Raw genomic sequence first — 12,719 nt, forward strand, 5'->3', positions numbered from 1 at the left:
AAAACGGGGAAGAAAACGGAAATTCCAAGAACATACGATTCTAGATAATTAATTTTTCTATCGATTCGTATATAAATTGTGCCTGATAAACATATTTATCGAAAGATTTCGTGCGAGTTATAAAAATAAATGAGTTTTTCCTTATTCTTTCGCACGCACACAATGTCAACGCATGCATGGTTTAACAAAACTCGCACGAAATCTCGCGAAAGAAAAGCTTTCTAACTAATATTTTTCGCCAAATGCATAGTAAAATCATTTACCTACAATCGTATGTTTTTGATTTTTCGTGAATCGGGTTAGTATTGGAGAAATTTGCAATTTAGAGTGAAATTTCGGCGACAAAGCAAGAGGAAGTAGTGAGTTGTCTCGCTTCGACTTGACCACGGCGAAGCGCTACCTTAATAACATAAAACTAACACTGAAAATACACTAAAAGAATACTTCGAACTAAAAAGAAAATAGGTATGAGATATGACGGATAAGACAAGAAAAGATAAGACACAAGCGGACAGAGTAACGACTACCAAAATGACGCTAGCAAGCACATAATTTCTATCTAATGTATGCATTTATGCAATGATCTTAGTATGAGTGATTAAGTGTGTGTGGACAAGGGGATCGCGACCCCGGAATGAAAAAATAATAAGAGATGCGTACTATATGAATGAGTTGAGGATTTCTCAAGTGCAAATTACGCACTCAAATCAAAATGTCAATAAAATACAGAAAGATACAACAAATAATTAAAACATTATATACCAAAGAATTCGTGAGGGATTACAAAATTACATATATATGGAAACTCTGTCACTAACAAACTAATAATATTGGAATCCTCAAGAAACAGAGAGATAGGAATTGGCAGCATAAAAGGGAATAGTTCGGAAACAAAACGAACACCAAAAAAGCAGCACATGGGTGATCTAAACATAACAAACAAGCTACTTTATGGGTTACTGCTATTATTGAAAAAAATATTAAAGTCCAGATTTGAGATTATTTTTAGAAAGGAAACACAGGAACACGCACCGAAAGAACCAGCTCAGGTAGTGGGAGAGAGAAGCTGCGGCATGGAGGCAAGGATGGTAAGACACCATTAAAATAAACATGGCATAGAAGCTAGTTGCGGGATAGTTTAGAAAAAGGTACTGGCGACAGACGGGTTGTCGGCCTACATCTGCGGATTAAAACGGTGCGAGGTACATCAACGAAAAAAAAAGTATATATATATATATATATATATATATATATATATATATATATATATATATATATATATATATATATATATATATATGTGCGGGGTTGGGAATCGAACCCAGGTGGGCTGCGTGAAAGGCATCGACTTACCCATTACGCTACACCCGTCCCGGCCGCTCGCACTAATTATGGCTATAATGAACCTTTCTCCAGTATGTGTCGTCTATTCAATCGATGTGCTCATGTATTTAATTTTACCCTGTCTCGCAATACCATAAAACAATTTTTTTAAACACAATCTCAAACAGTCCTTCCAACTCCAATACTTAAATTCTAGATTTAGCTTTAGGGTGATTTAGTATCTAATCCACAAGTTTAGTTTAGTGCTCCCTCAGTAAGTCTGCTTCCATTCTCTATCGATTATGCAACTAAGAATAATATTCACCATTAGGTTTGTTTCTAACATCCGCTCGAATCTCTCGATTCCCCATCCACCATCTTCTTCGGAACTAACTAGATCTTCATGATGTTACGAATACTTTTTGCATCCCCCCTCTTCATCTTTTCACCATCTTTTGAGACAATTAACTTGATCTTTTGCCGCTTTCTACTTCTTTCGAATGGGACGCGAACTGCGATAAAGCATTTCAGGAAAGTAAAAATTCCTTAGTTGATACGAATTTCTTAGAATTTTATGATCAAAAAAAAACCGATAGTCATTGTGTCCGATGCTTCAGGATATGATCTAGGCGGCGTTATTGCGCATATTATAGATGGAGTTGAAAAACCAATATGTTTTACTTCATTTTCTCTTAATTCAGCTCAAAAAAAATATCCGATTCTGCATTTAGAGGCTCTAGCCCTGGTCTCTACTATAAAAAAATTTCATAAATATTTATATGGGCAGAAGTTTCAAGTATACACTGATCATAAACCTTTAGTTGGCATTTTTGGAAAAGAGGGTAAAAACTCTCTTCTTGTTACTAGGCTACAACGATATATTTTAGAACTTTCTATATATAATTTCGATATACAATACAGACCTGCCAAAAAGGGAAATGCAGATTTCTGCTCTAGATTTCCGTTGGAACAAGGAATTCCAGAGGGGTATGATATTGAGTGTGTAAGAAGCATTAATTTCACAAAAGAGTTACCTATTGATTACAACAAAATTAGTCAAATGACGAAAAGTGATGAATTTCTATAGAAAATAATTACATACAAGGTGAGATGAAAAAACTGCAACAAAGTAAAACGCCATAATTTTTTCATTTTTTTTTTAAATTTTATTGAATGAAAGCAAAAAATGTCGGAAATAACATCAAATTTGAGAATCGGTTTAGATTTGTTCGAATTGGCCACCTTTGGCACGAACTATGGCCTTCAAACGGCCAATGAAACCATCACACGCTGCCCGAAAGTGGCTCTGCGGTATTTTGTCCCATTCTCGGCGAAGCGCTTGCTTGAGATGATCGACACTTTGGTATTTTTTAGTGCCAACCTTGCTTTCCAAAATACCCCAGGCACAATAGTCCAACGGATTGGCATCCGGAGATTTTGGTGGCCATTGTGCGGTGGAAATGAAGCGAGGAACCTCATTTCTTAACCATTCTTGGGTGGCGCGTGCTGAGTGCGATGGTGCTGAGTCCTGTTGGAATGTCCAAGGTCTGCGGCCGAAATGTTTGCGTGCCCAGGGCTTCAGAACTCCCTCCAAAATATTTTCGCGATAGATTTGCGCATTTATTTTGACCCCACGGTCGATGAATACGAGCGGCGAGCGACCATCGGCTGTTATGGCGGCCCACACCATCACCATGGCCGGCTTTTGAGTTCTGGTGGCCAACCGAAGTTGCAAATTTTCAGCTGACCTCTCTGGCAAGTAAACACGATCATTTTGTTTGTTTACAAACTGCTGGATAACGAATGGTTTCTCATCGGAGAAAACCAAATTCGGCAGTTCACCACTTTCGGCCAAGCGAAGCAACTCTTTAGCTTTTTCGAGTCTAACTTTTTTTTGCGCATCAGTAAGATCTTGCACTTTTTGGAACTTCAATGGCTTTAGTCCAAGCTCATTTTTCAATATTTGCCGAATGGCATATTGCGATATGTTCAGCTCACGAGCCATTTTTCGGCCACTGCGACGCGGATTTCGTTCAATTCGTTTCTTCACTTTTCGAACCATTTCTGCCGATGTTGCTGTTTTTTTTCGTCCACTTCCTTGACGTCGGGCTACGCTACCAGTATCACGGTAACGAGCGATGGTACGAGACACAAAAGATTTATTCACTTTTAAATGCTGGAGGGCTCTAACGATAGCCACTTGTGGTTTTCCAGCCAAATGCAAAGCAATCACACTATCACACTTGAATTCCATCACAAATAACTTTTTTTCTGAAAAATTCCCACCAAAATGCTTTTGTGCGCTTGTAAATAATATAATGAGCTGTCACTAGAATAAATCTGACAGCTGTGGGACGAGCGGTTTAGAAATGACAGCAGTCTGAAGTTGGTTGCAGTTTTTTCATCTCACCTTGTATATGAGGACTGGCTGACCAAAAAGAATAGATAAGCAGCTTATTAATGTTTATTCAAATCAACATGATTTAGAATTCGTTGATGACTGTTTATTATACCAGAACAGAGTCGTTATACCACAAAAAATGCTCAGCGTAATTTTAAAACTTCTACATGCCAGGCGCTCTGTTTACTGGTATGGCATAAATGTTTACTGGTATGGCATAGAGGACCAAATTAATTTATTTTTGTTTACATATAGAAATAGTTGCTTGACGAATGATGAGAAATTTCCATCAGAAAAAGTTTTATCGTATAAACCTAAAACACTTATAGACTTACTTAATCCAAAATGCCATTTTAAAAGGCAATTGGCCACACCAAAAGCACCTACTGATGAAAAGTCATCTATTGATACTCCCCCTCTTAGGGGAAAGGAGACTACCGATCCTTTGGATAACCTGACCGAAGGTGATGAGGTGTGGTACAAAAACCATAAACCTCATTACCATATGAGTTGGTTGAAAGCAAATTTTCTAAGACGTTTCTCTAAAAATACATTTCAGGTTACGATTGGAAGCGTACCAACTATGGCACAACCGCGCTCAGCTGAGGGCTATTGAAGTATTACATAGAAGGCCAAATGTATTATCTAAATACATGCTACACAAGGGGGAGGACCGTGTTTGACTAAATAAGAGCAACGATGAAGAAGGAGATTTCCAAGGTTTTGCAGAGCATGAGTTAAAAAGGAAAATCAGATAGAGAAAATTTCCTTCGATATTGGATCCGATGGAATTGTCGGAAAAGGAACCTAGACGGTCAAGAAGAAAACGATCCGCAAAGGTGAACATGGATTTCATATACAAATAATTTGATTATCTTCGGTTCTGATATAAGAATATCGAATATGTTTTATTTAAGTTTAGTCAGGATATCCTGATTGTCGAATTTTAATTGTATCAGAAGTAAATAATATATGATTTGATAGGAAATCAAGTTTAATGATAAGGGGAAGAGCTGTAATATACGCCCTTTGCGTATATACGATCGAAAAAGGTTAGAAAGTTAGAAAACTGGGAACACTGTTTATCTGAAGTATAATGAAACAGACGGCTGGACCGCCACTTGTTTTTGAATCCTCAATCTGGTTAGTTGTTTCTTCCTGTGCTCCGAAAGTTCCATAGAATCAATGGTTCGCTTTTCTTCATTTGAGTTGAGTCCTTGAACTTATCTCTTTTCTACCTGGAAGTAAGTATTATAAAGGAAATACTAAAGGGAAGAGTTAGAGTCAGTCGGTTATCCAGTCAGTCGGTTATCCAGTCAGTCTCAGAGTGTCCGTTAGTCTCCGGCCTCGGCCCGTGGACAAATTAGTTAGTCGGTTCCAAATAGTTGACGGTAAATAGCCGTTAGTAGTGTAATTCGCGATAACCGAAACAGTTCATCAATTAACTTTTGCTGTAGGTAGATTACGGCAGAAGCAGAACGAAAAGTGTAAAATTTCCGATATTAAATTGATCCAAGAGTGTTAGTTAGTAGTTAGTAGTGTAACACGTGATCACCGAAACAGTTCATCAATGAACTTCTGCTGTAGGTAGATTACGGCAAAAGCAGAACGAAAAGTGTAAAAGTTCGATAATAAATTGATCCAAGAGTGTATTCAGTTAATTGAGAAGAAATAGAAGTGAAGAAATACAGAAAAAAAGGTTTATTGACACAGAGAGTTACAAGTTTCCATTCAAAATAGAAAGAAACATCCCTTTTCGTTATTTTTCTCCCGCCGCCGCTCGGCCGGTCAATGCGAGGCGTTTGCACCCGACTAACCCAAACGAAATACTTTCCCACATTCCAGCATTCACTCGATCTATAACCTTCTCTGATCACAGATCATAAACTAAAACCGAACATGCACTAAAATCCCAAACACCAATCCTTACATCCTTTATCCTTCAAGTACCATGCATCCAAATTAGTAACAGGTCGTAAAACACTTGACGATCGTTACATTTCCCAAGAGCCAACCATATGGTCCATTACCCAAATCCAACAATAACAACCGCTATGCAATAACCATACAATGTGAACTAACAAAATACATTGCAATAATATCCATCTAGAACAAAGAAGCAAACACAATAGCTAAAAACTTACTAGATAAATTCAAACTAATATTTGGAAAATTTTAGGAATTAAAATCGGACCAAGAACCGAGTACAAAAATGAAGTACTTGAGAAAGTATGCAAATATTTACACATCAAACAAAATTTTGCAACAGCCTATCATCCACAGACTATTGGGTCATTGAAGAGAAATCACAGATGCCTAAACGAGTATCTGGGTTCCTTCGTCAATGAACATCAATCAGACTGGGATGACTGGTTACCATATTATGCATTTACTTACAACACTACACCACATTCAGAACATCAATTTACACCATACGAATTAGTCTTTGTAATCAAAGCCAAATTACCGCAAGAAAATTACCCAAAGATAACGAACCCCGTTTACAATTTTGATCTTTACAACAACGAACTCAAATACAAACTGGAAAAATCTAACGTAATAGCAAAACAAAGATTACGTGAAAGTAAAAACTTCAGATGCAAAAACTCAAATATACATATAAACCCACTAGAAGTACAAATAGGCGAAATAGTGTATTTAAAAAACGAAAATAGGAAGAAACTTGATTCTTTTTATATTGGACCGTACACCATAATAAAATTTTTAGATGTAAATTGCGAAATCGAGAACAACATAACAAAGCAACGAATGATACTACACAAAAACAGACTTGTAAAGGTTAAATCAAAAAATCAAAATTTTTATATACATATTTTTATGACACACATACAACCCCAATTAAACCACACATACAGTAGATTATATACAGCAGATACACAACACACTACAACATACACTATCCATTAATAATGTTGGGGAGCCATGATGTTACACTACGTTACATCATTCAATCAAAATGAGGGTGATGTAGCATGATAATATTGACCAGACTAACCAATCCTTCTCTGATCACAGATCATAAACTAAAACCGAACATGCACTAAAATCCCAAACTCCAATCTTTACATCCTTTATCCTTCAAGTACCATGCATCCAAATTAGTAACAGGTCGTAAAACACTTGACGATCGTTACATTTCCCAAGAGCCAACCATATGGTTCACACTAAGTTCCCATGGTAGCCGGCCGTGTTGCAACATACACTGCACACAGCAAGCTAAGCAAGCTTCCCACACTATCTGCCTAGGCGACATATCTTTCTTTTGCGTAATGCGCTACAGTGTTCAATCGCCTTCTTTGCATTGATGTACCAATCTATACTCTCTCTCTCTCTGTCTCCTCTCTCCCGCTAACAGTTTATTTAACGAAAGAATTGCAACTGGTTCCTCCCACCTCTATGTACATTATAGAAAAGGCAGTAGGTTAGCTTAAGTCTGAAAACTTTTCAATAAAGCATTGTTAGATGAACTACCAAACTAAGGAGAACAGAACAGTTAGAAGGCTTTTTAGAGGTTCAGTAATATTGAAGGCTGTTAATATCCAGTCCACGAAATAAAAAAAAATCAATAATCCAGCGTCTGTTTTCTGGTTGTGATTTTGGGTCATTCGGGGTTTTTGATGCCCCTGGAAATGCTGGGTACTCCTTATCATCTCTAAGTTTTTTGAAACAAGTGTTTGCTTCGGTTTTGAGTCAGTACTTTTCGTTTTTGTTTGATCATTTTGTGACGAAGAGGACATTCTGAGGCCTTTACGAGAACGTTTAGAGCGTTCATTCACGGATCGCTTCAATTTCTCCGCACGCTGTATGCACGTAGGGCACATCGACAGATCATGAGGATTCTCCCCACAGTATCAACATTTTTCCGCTGCTCTTCTGCAGAGATCGTCCTGATGGGCCCCTCCCCATTTGCCGCATCGTAGTTTGTTGCAACAATATGTCGTCGTATGTCCTAGCTGTTGCAGCTTGTACAGTGCATTACTCGTGGTACATACAGAACAGGTAGACGAGCTGCACTCACTACCAAATAATTTGGAAATGCAGATCCGGCAATTGCTTGCACTCCAAAATTTTCACTGGCTGAAGGTCGGGGTTTTTGAAACAGCCTATCCCGTCTTTCATCAGATCTTCGATCGTCAAACTTTCGTCACGGACCAGATCTCCACCACATGAGACGGGACGTACACGCGGTACTCCCTCGTGAATAACTCACTGGTGGCAATCCCGTTTGCTTGCTTCAGGAATCAGAAATCAAAACAAATTGGCTCAAAGGGCACGTTCCCCTTGATATTTGGAGATTTGTGCCTTGCCATCAATTTGTTTTTAACATCATTTTCTCGATATATAAGACGGAAGGATTGAAAGGAAATGGTAAGGGTTGGACTAGAAAGATGGAAAAAATTGACGACACAAAAACACACAAAAGCAGAAGTATATTTTGCACCCCTAAGGGATGCTGAACAAGCTGCTGGGGATCACATTTAGTGGAAGCAGAAGTAAATACTGAACCTCTACGAGGCCCCGAACAGTCTGCTGTTAATAAAACCTCCAACCCCCGAGAGGATTTAGAGATCTTAAAAAAGCGACACCACTTTGCACTCCCGGAAGAATGCAGAACGATTCGCAGTATGTACGAGCAGAAGTAAATTCGGTACCCTTTAAAGGATGCCAAACAATCTGCTAAACCCTATTTAAGGTGAATACAGAAAGAATTCATTCACTCCAGGAAGATCGATGAACCATTCTGACTATAGCTCCTTACCACATTGGGTAAGAAACAAGAGAATATCCTTTAATTTTAGCTCCGCATAGACAGACTCAACCATGTATGGAGAACCAAAAACCCGGATACGTAGTTGCGTCAATGCGGGACAGTTACATATCAGATGATATGAAGTACCGTAATCGCATTCACACAAATCACACGAATAATACTCAGCACGTTGAATAGTAGCCATGTGATAATTGAGTTTGCAATGTTCAGTAAGAACTCTGACCAGAATACTGCAATGATGCTTGGAGAAATGCAGTAGACACTTTGACATTTTCTGATTTAAATCTGGTAGGAATGCTTTTGTCTGAGCGTAATTATGCAAGCTGCGCCAGTAGCATGTTTGGATGCAGCCCAAGAACGAATCTTGTGCTTTATCCAACTAGTTGAAAGTGGTAAAGCTGGTTCAGGACCAACGAAATCATTCGTTGCACCAGCTCTAGGAAACTCATCAGCCCATTCATTTCCAGTAATACCAGAATGACCGGGTACCCATAAGAAGTAAACAGCATTTGAAATGCTGAGGTCTTCAATTTGAGTTCGACATGCGATCACTAGATTCGACAGTGAATCATTCGAACTGAGTGCTTTTAAGGCTGCCTGACTGTCGGAACAAAAATAAATTCGTTTACCACAGATCCTCTGCTGAAGTGACGATTGTACTCCACACAGAATCGCGTAGATTTCTGCTTGGAACACAGTACAGTATCTACCAAGTGAATGAGGCTACTCCAACCTCATTTCACGAGAGTAGGCACCCGCACCAGCACGACCATTCAACAGAGAACCGTCCGTATAACAAACTATGTGTTCATCAAGTTGTCGTCCCAGACAACCAGACAACCATTCCTCACGTAGAGGATAGCTCACATTGAATGTTTTGAAAGGAAACCTGCATGTGAGAGTTAGGTCACTAGTAGCGAGTAAATACTCATCCCACGTAACCATTTGAGACAACAAGCGAGTGTGGCTTGTAGCATAATCTAATGGGTTACTGTTCCAAAGCCCTGTAACCTTAAGACGGTATGCACAAGATAATGCTTCTTGTTTTAGGAACACATGTAGTGGTTTAATGCACAGTAGCGCCTCTAGAGCAGCAGTAGGAGTTGTTGTGAATGCTCCTGTCATCGCCATTAGGACCATCCTTTGCAGATGATTTAGCTTTGACTGAACTGTCGCGACTTCTCCTTTCTGCCACCATACAAGACATCCATATGCTAAAATTGGTCTAACAATAATTGTGTAGATCCAATGAATGTATCTGGGTTTGAGTCCCCATGATTTTCCAAAAGCTCGTCTGCATTGGCCGAAAGCCATACAAGTTCTTTTCATCCTGAAGTCAATGTGAGCAGACCAATTTAGTTTTGAATCAAGAAAAACCCCGACGTATTTAACTTGATCGACCACATTGACCTCTGAACCGAAAAACTGTAATGGACGAGCTTCTGTGATTATACTACGATGAGTGAAAAGCACCATTGATGTTTTGCCCGGATTTACAGATAATCCAACCTGACAACACCATTGTTCAACAGATCGCAGGGGTTGTTGCATTAAATCAAAGAGAGTGTGAATGCTGATACCGGTCATCAATATATGATAATCGTCGACAAAACCTTATATCGGAAATCCAAGGTTATTAAGTTTTCTTAACAAACCATCGGCGACTAGGTTCCATAAAAGTGGGGATAGTACACCACCTTGAGGACACCCACAGACACTCAGCTTTCTAATCTCTGCTTGCCGAAGCGATGAACAAAGAAGTCAATTACTAAGCATTGCGCGTATCCAATTTGTGATACTTGAAGGTATACCATGACCACGGGCTGCTTCCAGAATTGAATTGAAAGACACGTTATCAAAGGCACCTTCAATATCTAGGAAAACTCCCAAGCAAGATTGCTTTTGTGATAAAGCTTTTTCAATGTTGTACACAACATCATGTAACAGGGTTGTAGTGGACTTTTAACGCTGGTAAGCATGCTGCATTCCATGTAGCGGATGCACGCCCAAACTAACATTCCTGATATAGTGATCGACTATGCGTTCCACCGTTTTAAGAAGAAATGAGCTAAGACTGATAGGCCTGAAACTCTTCGCTTCCTCATGAGTGTCGCGACCGCCTTTGGGATCGAATTTGACAATAATTTCCTGCCAGGCTCTTAGAATATATCCTGTCACAAGACCAAAAGTAAGTATTTTCTTCAAAACATGTTTGAAATGTTCATACCCTTTTCTGCAGTAACACTGGGAAAACTCCATCCTTTTCAGGAGACTTGTACGGAGCAAAACTCTCAACTGCCCATTTGACCGATTCAATCGTAACAACGCTTCGAGCGAGTGCCCACGAATCGTAACTACCTGAAAAAGTCTCGAGAAGAGCTGTCGGTGATGGATCCATACATCCTGGAAAGTGAATGTTAAAAAGATAGTGAAGTACATCACCTTCATCAGACAAGTGTTCACCATCTGAAGTTCTTAAGAAACTGACATTAAAGTCCTTAGACTTCGAAAGTAACTTATTAAAATCTAGTCGCTAAGCCCTCTTCATAGAGGTCCCAGTTTGTAGATTTGGGATTACGATATGAGATAATATCAAATTTAACGTTTGAATGATCAAAGAAGATGTACTTATGATCAGACAACGAAGGTTCGAGCTCATCGGAGACGAGCCAATTCACCAACTCATGCGCAATTCTATCAGAGCAGAGAGTTACGTCCAAAACCTCCTCTCTTCTAGATCTCGCAAAAGTTGGACGGTTTCCTGCATTGACTATGTGCAAGTTTGTACTGCTCACAAATTCCATCATATCAGAGTCTCTCAAATTTATATCTGTGCTGCCCCAAATGATACGGTGAGCATTTATGTCGCTGCCGATTATAAGCGGTGGATCACTTTTGCAGCAATATGATACAATCTTTTTGAAGTCATCGCTTGGCGAAGGTTGATTATGCGGTAAATATGCCGGACAATAGACATATTTTCTGTCTATGCCATCAATAGTCATACCAACTGTGACAGCACAAATATCCCGAGTTGTGAGCTCCGATATGAGAGAAACATCGAGAGCACTATTTGCAAGTATGCATGCTCGAGGCATTTCACGTGGATTAGTCATACCGTTCTTGTTGAAGGCAACAAAGACTGGGTTTAACAATTTTCCAACGTAGAAGTTTCCCTTTTGGAAATATGGTTCTTGAACCAAAGCTATAGAAGCTTTACCTTCTTGCAGAAGTCTGGATAGATTTATAGTTGCTGTACGTTTATGCTGGAGATTGATTTGTGCTACTCTAACCATTATCAATTAGAGTAATGAACACTCCATCTCCAGCACTTATCGTACAACAACTAGAAGAAACCGAATGTATTGGCTTATAATCGCCTATAGCGAATCATGTAAGGATTTTTCTTAATGTTTTAATCATTTAAATCCCACGAGTTGCGAAGAAAGAAGTCGTCCACTGTGCCAGAGCTTAACACAGTAAGGGAAAACCCCAAGATATTCCGTTCACGACTGCATTATTAAACCTCCTGCAGCTATTCAGTCATCGGCACGGATCAACACCTTGACTCAGGAGACCCTATTTTTGTGGCCTTTTATGACATGGAACAGGAAACCAGTGGATCAATTCTTGGTAGAAAATAATTCCGCCGGATGCCACACGGCTTACCTGTTTGATGGACTTATACCACCGGTACAGGTGGACCGTAGCGTTATTCTTAGCCAGTTGGGAAACCGCTACCGACACTACACGGCTATCTAGGCTGCTCAGAGAGGGAAGTTGACATTGATGGTCGGACCAGATCTCCACCGCATGAGACGAGACGTACACGCGGTACTCCCTCGTTAATAACTCACTGGTAGCAATCCCGTTTGCTTGCTTCAGGTCGGACAAAACAAAGCGTACCTTGTTTGGCGAAACCTGGGGTTTCTAAACTTTCTTCGTTCATTGAAGCTTAGCCTTCTTCCGAGACACCCCCAATGTCATCAATATTCATATTTTTAGTACGGGAGAAAAGAGTCTCCCGCACTTGATCCTTCACTCCTCCGTTGTGGCTCAGTGTGATCTTGACTCAGGATTGTACGGCGATGCGGGTAGCAAACAATGGATGTATGGTACTGTCCGCTGCTGCCCGTGTATAGCACAATAGCGTCCACTGTCGATACCGATGTGAAGTCGGTGCACAGGTAGAACTCACTTGCG

At 39.6% G+C, this 12,719-nt stretch overlaps 1 protein-coding gene across 5 annotated transcripts in view; it reads right to left on the reverse strand.

The window, feature by feature from the left end:
* The window catches only part of LOC131432375 (integrator complex subunit 3 homolog), an 821,606-nt gene that overhangs the window by 421,211 nt on the left and 387,676 nt on the right, over positions 1-12,719 (reverse strand). The window lies entirely within an intron of this gene.

Source organism: Malaya genurostris, chromosome 2, assembly GCF_030247185.1.
Source record: "Malaya genurostris strain Urasoe2022 chromosome 2, Malgen_1.1, whole genome shotgun sequence".
Taxonomy (NCBI): domain Eukaryota; kingdom Metazoa; phylum Arthropoda; class Insecta; order Diptera; family Culicidae; genus Malaya; species Malaya genurostris.